We start from the raw sequence: 8,221 nt of genomic DNA on the forward strand, positions 1-8,221 counted from the left end.
CATCTTGCATCATCTTCCTTTCAGCTCTCTCCTCTCCAGCTCCTGTGGAGAATAGCCCAGGTACATGCTATTCCTGCTATCTAGAGCACTGGTCCTCCCCCCTCATCCCTATTAACTCCTATTCACACTTCAAACGTGTCAAAGGTCAAGCGTTATGCCTCAGCAAGGCCTTCCCTGGTACCCCTCCTGATCAGCTCCCATTATGATAAGTTCTCAGCGAGAAAGTCCTTCTTCCCTTCTCTGCACTCGACAGTTACAGCTGCACATGTATCTGTGAGATCATCTGACACTGTCTCTCTCTCCAGCCAGCTGTAAGGTACATAACAATCACAGTGGGCTCATCACTGTATTTCTAACTCCTTACCGTAGTGTCTAGCACACAGTTTATATCGATAAATATGTGTTGAATGAATGCAGATTTGTCTGGCTTGGAGAAACCAACATTTAACAATGACCGGTTTTGATAATCCCCCAAGAAATTTGCAAGTTTAACTTCCCCCAAACTGGTGATATAAAAGGAAGAGGAAGAAGAGCAAATCATAGAAAATTAGTAATTGACAAACAGCTCCCTCATAACTAGCCAACTCTGAAGGTATCGTCTGTGAGGCATTGTGGTTCACTGGTTCCTAGCAAATATTTGTTGAATTGATGGATAAAATCCAATCATTCCAGGCCCAGATTAGATGCCACATCTGCTAAGAAGTCATTTCTAATGTGTACCAGTCTCCAGAAATAATCTCTCTGTTCCCTATATATTCAAAGCATTTTATCATTCCCTCTCTAATGATAGTTTTTATCCTCCATGAGAGTTATTTGGGTATCTGTCTCATCTCTTAGAGTACATTGTAACTGTCTAACATATTTCTACTCTGACCCTCCATTCCCTAACACCTAGCACAGTGTCTACCTATAGCAGTGCTCAAATCAAGTTTGGTCAATGAATGGATGTACAAATGGATTATAAATAATGCTGGAATTAGCTCTCTCTCTCTCTCTCTCATGGGTACAGACTGTTAGTTTGAGTGTATTCTGACTTTCCTGATCTTATAATCTCTTTAAAAAAAGCTTGGGAAAAGAATTGCTTAGGATATTTCAATTACTTTAAATTAATTAATTGTCTATCATTTAGTAAGATTCCATTGTGAGAAGTCAGGTTTTTGTTTCCCTTCCCCCAGTCAAGCATCTTCAGTTCAGGTGGTCTTGACAGATTTCTAATTCGAATCAGAGAACTTCCAGTATCAGATATGTGCCCCAAACACTCCGGAGGTTCAAACTCCACCTTGGAAGAGTTCAGTACCCACCATATAATCACCTAGGTTTATGTCCTTATGATATGGAAATTCAGTTTAATAACCATCAACACTTTCCTTGAGTCTCTTGTTTGTACCAGTCGAAAACATACATCGATACATAGAAAATCCATCCTTTTTTCAGGTCTCCCAGTTCAAAGCCAGTTTAGATCATTTGTCAGGATGGTGGTAGTCTCTTTTCTAACCATGAGCTACCATTAGGATTCAAATACGTTTACAGAAATATGCCTTAGAGTTATCAAATTTGAGAGCAGAGAGAAACCTCAGGGGTTATTTGACCTAAACGTCTATTTTACAGGTGATGAAACTTAAGTCCAGAAAGAGGAAGTGACTGGTCAAGTGGGTTGTGGAACTGAGATCCAAATTCAGGTCTTTGGAGTTGAAATACTTTTTATACCCTGACGATGTGCCAGTCTTCTTAAATACTTTATCTCTGGTTATCTCAAATAACACCCCGAGAAAGTGTATCACCCCACATTTTACAGATGAGGAAACTGGACTCAGAAAGTTGAAATGATTTGTGTCAAGTTTTCCTGGCTAATAAGTCCTCCAGATAACAAAGCTGGGCTTGAAGCCCAGCTCTGTCTAAATCTGAAGACGGAGCGCCTTCCACTACATCATGGTGGTAAAGGTCATCGGAGCTTTGTGAAGAGCACATTGCTACTGAGTGATGAGTTTGAGACCAAAAGAATGCAAATTCCAGACTAGAGAATTCAAGACTAGAGATGCCATATCCCCCTGCATCCCCACCCGCACCCCCCCACACACAACCACCACCAGCTCCATGGATACCTAGACCAATATCTTCGTAAACTTTACTGTGCATGCAAGTCTTTTTAAAATGCAGACTATGATGAATAGGTCTTGGATGGGACCTAATTTCTTCAGATTCTGAGATGTTCAAGTGATGCAAATGCCTCTAGTTCTGGAACCATACCTTGCACAACAAGTCTTCTAAAGATATAACTCAGTCCTCAGCGGTTCCATCCCCAGACTGCCAAGCAGCAAAATTCGAAAAGGCAAGGGAGGGCAGCTGTGGCTAAGTAGTTGGAGGGGACACAATGTTTGTGTGGATGTCATTTGTTGAACATCTTACCGTGTGCTGGGCATAATGCTAAGGACTTTACAAGTATAATCTCATTTAATCCCCACTGTCATCCTCTGAGTAGCTATTGGTGTCCATATTTTACAGGTGAGGAAACAGAGTTTAGGCAACTTCTCCAAATTCACATGGTTCTGTCTGATTCCAAAGTTCATGCTCTTAACCACTGTGCCAACTTCCTCCGCGATGAGTGTTCCTTTACACCCAGTCTGAATGGTACTTTCAAGGGGGAAGGAGTCTTTGAGTAGGTATTGATGAGCTGATGTGGACATCACAAAACCAACCCCAAGGTGCTAAAGAATATCTTAGACCAGATGTTTATCCACTTGCTTGAGAAATGTGCAAAGGATTCATTCACACCCAAACCGAAATAAGCATGAATAGCTTGAGTGAAAAATTAGAAATAACTTGCATCCTCAGCAATAGAGGAATGGTTAAATAAAACATAGTATATTAGGCAATGGTCATATTAATCAGTCAATGGCTATACAGATTTCAGATAATACATTTCCTACTATAGCATGATCTGAATTTTTTTATTTTTATTTTTTTATTTCTTTTCTTTGTAGGTTTTTTTTTTTAATTTATTTTTGGCTGCTTTGGGTCTTCATTGCCGTGCGTGGGCTTTCTCCAGTTGCAGCGAGCGGGGGCTACTCCTCCTTGCGGTGCGCAGGCTTCTCATTGCAGTGGCTTCTCTTGTTGCAGAACATGGGCTCTAGGTGCGCAAGCCTCAGTAGTCGTGGCATGCAGGCTCAGTAGTTGTGTCTCAAAGGCTCTAGAGAGCAGGCTCAGTAGTTGTGGCGCACGGGCTAAGTTGCTCTGCGGCCTGTGGGATCTTCCCAGACCAGGGCCTGAACCCATGTCCCCTGCATTGGCAGGCGGATTCTTAACCACTGTGCCACCAGGGAAGCCACTGAATTTTTTTAGAAAAAAAGATGTGTGTGTATGTATGTTTGTACATAGGAAAATATTGGAATGAGATACCTCGAGAAATTAATATCAGTAAACTTTGGATGGTATTATTATTCATTTTTTAAAATTTTATGTCTATACTTATCTATATTTCTCATTTTTCTATAAAAGGGTGTACCATATGAATAATTGTTTAAAGAAAAAATAAATATGGGTGAGAAGACAGGAGAGAGCTGAAAAAGGACAACAAAAGTAGATATACACTCCCAGATATTCAAATAAATTATAAAGTTATAAATACAAAAACAGTCTGGAATTGAGAGATATTAAAATGACAAATCAGTGGAAGAGAATAGAAAATAAAGTAAAAGACCAGGAAGATTTGCATACATAAATAATTTATTTTTTCTCTTGGAGTGAGAACACTTTCCTAAAAATAACACAAAACTATATTATGCCCCCCCAAAAAATACTATATATGCATTCAATAGATCATTGACAAAATAGGAAAAGATATTTCTAACATGGAGAAAAATATTTCTAACATATACAACAAGTAAATAAGACTAATTTTCTTAATATATAAAGTGTTCTTATAACTCAGTAGAAAAACTGGCAAAGAACATGAACAGCTATTCAATAAGAGAGAAGAAAGAGTGTGAGAATTAATGCTAGCACAGTAGCATTTAGAAAAGGGCACTGCTCATGCCATTGTCCACCCTGTTCATTAGAGTTTTTATGTAATATTCTAGGTAGAAATTCAAATCAAACCAGAACAGGAACAATCCCATTAGTCACTTCTGACCACTAAGGGCTTCATCAGTAGCTTAGTGAGAGAGGGATAGGAAATGAATACCCAGTTCCTACCATGCAGGATTCATAGTCTGTTGCATATAATTAAGCTTATGCTGACTGCATAATAAACTACAGCAGGAAGGGAAGTGAGATGGCATGAGGAATGAAAAGGGGACTGATAAGGGACTTAAATCCCAGCTCTTCCTCTAGCTGTGTGTATCCTGGAAAACCAGCTAAACCTTCCTTTCCTCATCTATAAAATGGATGCAATAAATCCTATCTACAGTTGTTTTTCTTTGGAAAAGATAAGATCGAATATGCAAAGCGCCTAACACCTTTAGTGAGTATTGAATACACAGTAACTGTTATTACATCCCCCGGATTATTATTACCACCCATGTCAGGGCAGAAACAGGGCCCATGCTTTTGGCCTCCCCTACGGTACGGAGCACAGAGCAGGCCTCTGTGATGACTGAGATTGGGGCGGGCACCCAGTGTTGTGGCCGCAGGGCGGGAGCGGGGCTTGGCCTCAGGTTCAGAGCCTGCACTGCACTGACTCCCACCTGGGGAGCCTTGCAGGACCTCTGTTTCTTCAAGTAGGGAGCATGTCGATGATGCAAGCTACAGGAATCAAATTAAAGGAGATCGTGTTTGGGAAAACACCCTCTGAGCTGTAAATCTGTCAGCCTCAGCCCTGCCCATCCAATTTGGAGACCCCAGTCCTTGAGGCAAGCCTATCTGGCAAAGGTCACCTCAACGTCCCCTCATTCGCCTCCTCAGCCCATCAAGCAGTGCTTAGAAGATGTTCTCAGACCAGGAATCTGCTAACTTAGCCAGGACCAAGCACCACCTCATCTAGTGCATGACGCTAAGATCAGACTGCCTGGAAAACTATGGTGACCTTCAGGGGTATCCCCTAAACTGCCACCACCATCCAAACACATACCACAAAGCCCCATTTCCTGTGCCTTCACTGCCAACCCAACCAGGACCCGACATCCCAGCACCAATTAACAGCTACGACTCATGGAGTGCTTTCTATGTTCTGAGCATAATGCTAAGTATTTTACCTGCATTGTTTCAATTAATCCTCACACCAGATCTATGAGATAAGAGGAGATACTCTTAGCCCCTTTTTACAGATGGGGAGACTGAGACTTACAGAAGGTAAATACAGAAGCTAAGCTACTTATGGTTTATAAGTGATGAATCAGGGCCTGGAACCCAAGTTTGTCTGACTAGGATCTTGGTTACTGCACTGCCTCTGTAGGAATGATTTTGCAGACATGCCGCAAGAAGTGAAGTGACCCACCCAGGATCACATGTCTACTAGGTACCAAAACTGAGATTCGAATTGATAGTCACACAAGTCCAAAGTCAGATGCCCCCCATGACACCATGCTGCCTTCCCCAATCCTGTAAGACTAGCTTCCGTCTAAGTGCCTCTTCCCTGAGCCCAGAGCCTGCTGGTGTCCCAGCCCATTGGTTGGTGGCCAGGAACCATGCCTGACTTTTCTCAGCTCCTTTCCCTGGGGGCTGGGTTCCGGAGTCTGTCCTTGCTGGTAGGACCCTTCCTGCATGTGGACAGATCTTCCACAAAGGTGGCAAATCCCTACCTGGTTCTGGAGAATGCAAACAGGAGTTCCCACTCCAGACACATCCACCTTTGAGAATAAGAAGCAAACCAACCCATTCCCTTGGCTACTCTGCTGGACCTCCTAGGTTGCCTTGCTCTTAAGCTGACTTCAGTGGGGCCTAGGTTGATCCCCTACCCTGCCTTCTCCCAGTTTCATCCTTCTGCTTTTGTTCAGGCATGCTAGGCATCCATAATGCCTTATACTCAAGCCTGACCTGTGACAACTGTGAGCTGTTATTTTTTGTTATGTTTGTTCATCTCCAATTATAAAAGCAACATGCTCATTTTGTTATTTCCCACTGCTATGACAAACCCATCCTCTCCACAGCAAATGCTGCAGAAACATCAAGGGAGCAGGAATTACCCTTGAAGTTTTATAACTGGCATGAGTACCAATTAAAACTCCTCCAAAAAAAAAAAAGAAAAGAAAGACAAAAAAAAAAAAGAAAACTCCTCCAAGGTGTTCAGAGGATGCTACAACCAGATCAATTTGCAACAGATTCAACAGAGGAAAAGCAGACTAAGAAATAGAAAATTTAAACACTGCAAATCATTTCTTTGGAATGGCTCTCTGCATCTTGTCAGAGGAGCGAGTCATCTTCCTGTGTGAAGTGTTCATACTCATTTCCGGTGAGTAATGAGAGGGGCCTTCAGGTCTGGACACTGCCATTGTACACGTGGTGGAGCCCACAGCAGTACAGCTTCCTTTTCAGAAAGCAAAGGTTCTGTCTCTAGGGCCCCATAACTCCCAGCTTTTCTCCAGGCTGCAAAACAGCCGGAGTTTCTGAGGGGCATCTGCGGATGGCATCTGCCAGCTCTCCATCCAGTGCATCGTGGTGTCGTGACTTACAGCCAATTTGCACCAGAAGACATTCCCCTGTGTCTCTGTGCAGACTCTGCTGGCTGAAACTCATGCCAGCCCCAGGAAAGGTTTGTGATGCTGGCAGGCAGCAATCGTGAGTTGGAGAACCGCAAGGACCCAGCCTTAGCTTGGGTTGCAGCAGCACTTAAGGGCAAAAATACAAACCGGCACAAACTGATTCATGTGATGAATGGGCCTGTGTATTCAGTAGGTTGGAAAACACATACCGCAGATCTGGTGGAGAATGCAAACTCATGCCACACACACAGAAGGCTATATGTTATCTAGGCCAAGCACGGCATTTCCAAAGAGATAAGGAAGGAAAAGAACCCATTGCTCCGAATAGCAGATCAGGCAGGACAATGGGAGACTCAGTATGTTAGAAACTCCCATCCTGCCTCTAATTTAGGTTAATCATAAAACCTTCAAATGACCACACAGAAACAACCTAGGAGGGAGGAGCTGTCCCCTCCACTTTACACAAACTGATCTTCAGAGATCACACCAGTAGTCAGTGGTCCAGTGGCATGGGAACCCATGTCTGTCAGTCTCCCATGCTCTTAGCTACTTCAAAATTCATTTTGTTCTGATAGATTTTTATTGAAAGCTACCCGTGTACAGCATCCCAGCTTGGAGCCAGACATCCCTGTGAAGTGTTGAATGAAAGAAAGAAAGGGAGAGAGGAAGATGTCTCAACATTGTTGCTTTCCAAATGTGTGACCTTGAGCAAGTCGCAAGTAACCTACAGCTGCTCTCGGGGATCCTGTCATGCACAGAGCCCCATGGGGAGGATGGAGCCGGACCTCCATCTGACTCCAACACCCACCAACAACCAGACGGGGGCGGGTAGGGAACATCCGGGTGGTCACCTCTGGCCTCCAGTTATTCATTTGTAAAACAGTGGACTTATCAATAAAGACTCCTTCTACTGCTGACATGGTTTTATTTTATGGTTGAGAGGTTGAAATTAGATTACTGTAAAAATCTAATTTTTGTTGTAAAATCCCCATCAGCTCAGATTTTCTTCATAGATACGGAGATAGACTGAAGATCTTATCATTATATAAAAGATTGCCCCCTTAGCATCTAACACTTTACAGCTGGGCAGTGTTGCTGCCTCTCCCTCCTTTTCTACTGGCATTCATGAAGTTCTGGATGGTTTCTCCTCCAGCTGGGTTAACGTACAAAGTGACTCTCACCAAGACCACTCTGATCGCTTTAGTTTGTGAGTCAGAGGCCCATCTCTGATCTCTAATGAATTACAGCAATATAGGCAGGGAATTCTACGGGAAAAAAGTCTGTGTCTGCTTGTCACCCAGCTCCTAGCCCAGTGCACAGCAAATACTACTACTGCTGCTGCTGCTGCTACTACTACTACTGCTGCTGCTGCTGCCACGTCTACTGCTGCTGCTGCCACTTCTACTGCTGCTGCTACTACTACTACTACTAGCCCAGTGCATGGCAAATACTACTACTATTACCACTACTGCTGCTACTATTACTACTGCTGCTGCTACTACTACTGCTGCTGCTACTTCTACTGCTGCTGCTGCTACTACTTCTGCTGCTGCTACTACTACTACTACTACTAGCCCAGTGCATGG

The sequence above is a fragment of the Physeter macrocephalus genome, chromosome 4, assembly GCF_002837175.3.
Source record: "Physeter macrocephalus isolate SW-GA chromosome 4, ASM283717v5, whole genome shotgun sequence".
Taxonomy (NCBI): Eukaryota; Metazoa; Chordata; class Mammalia; order Artiodactyla; family Physeteridae; genus Physeter; species Physeter macrocephalus.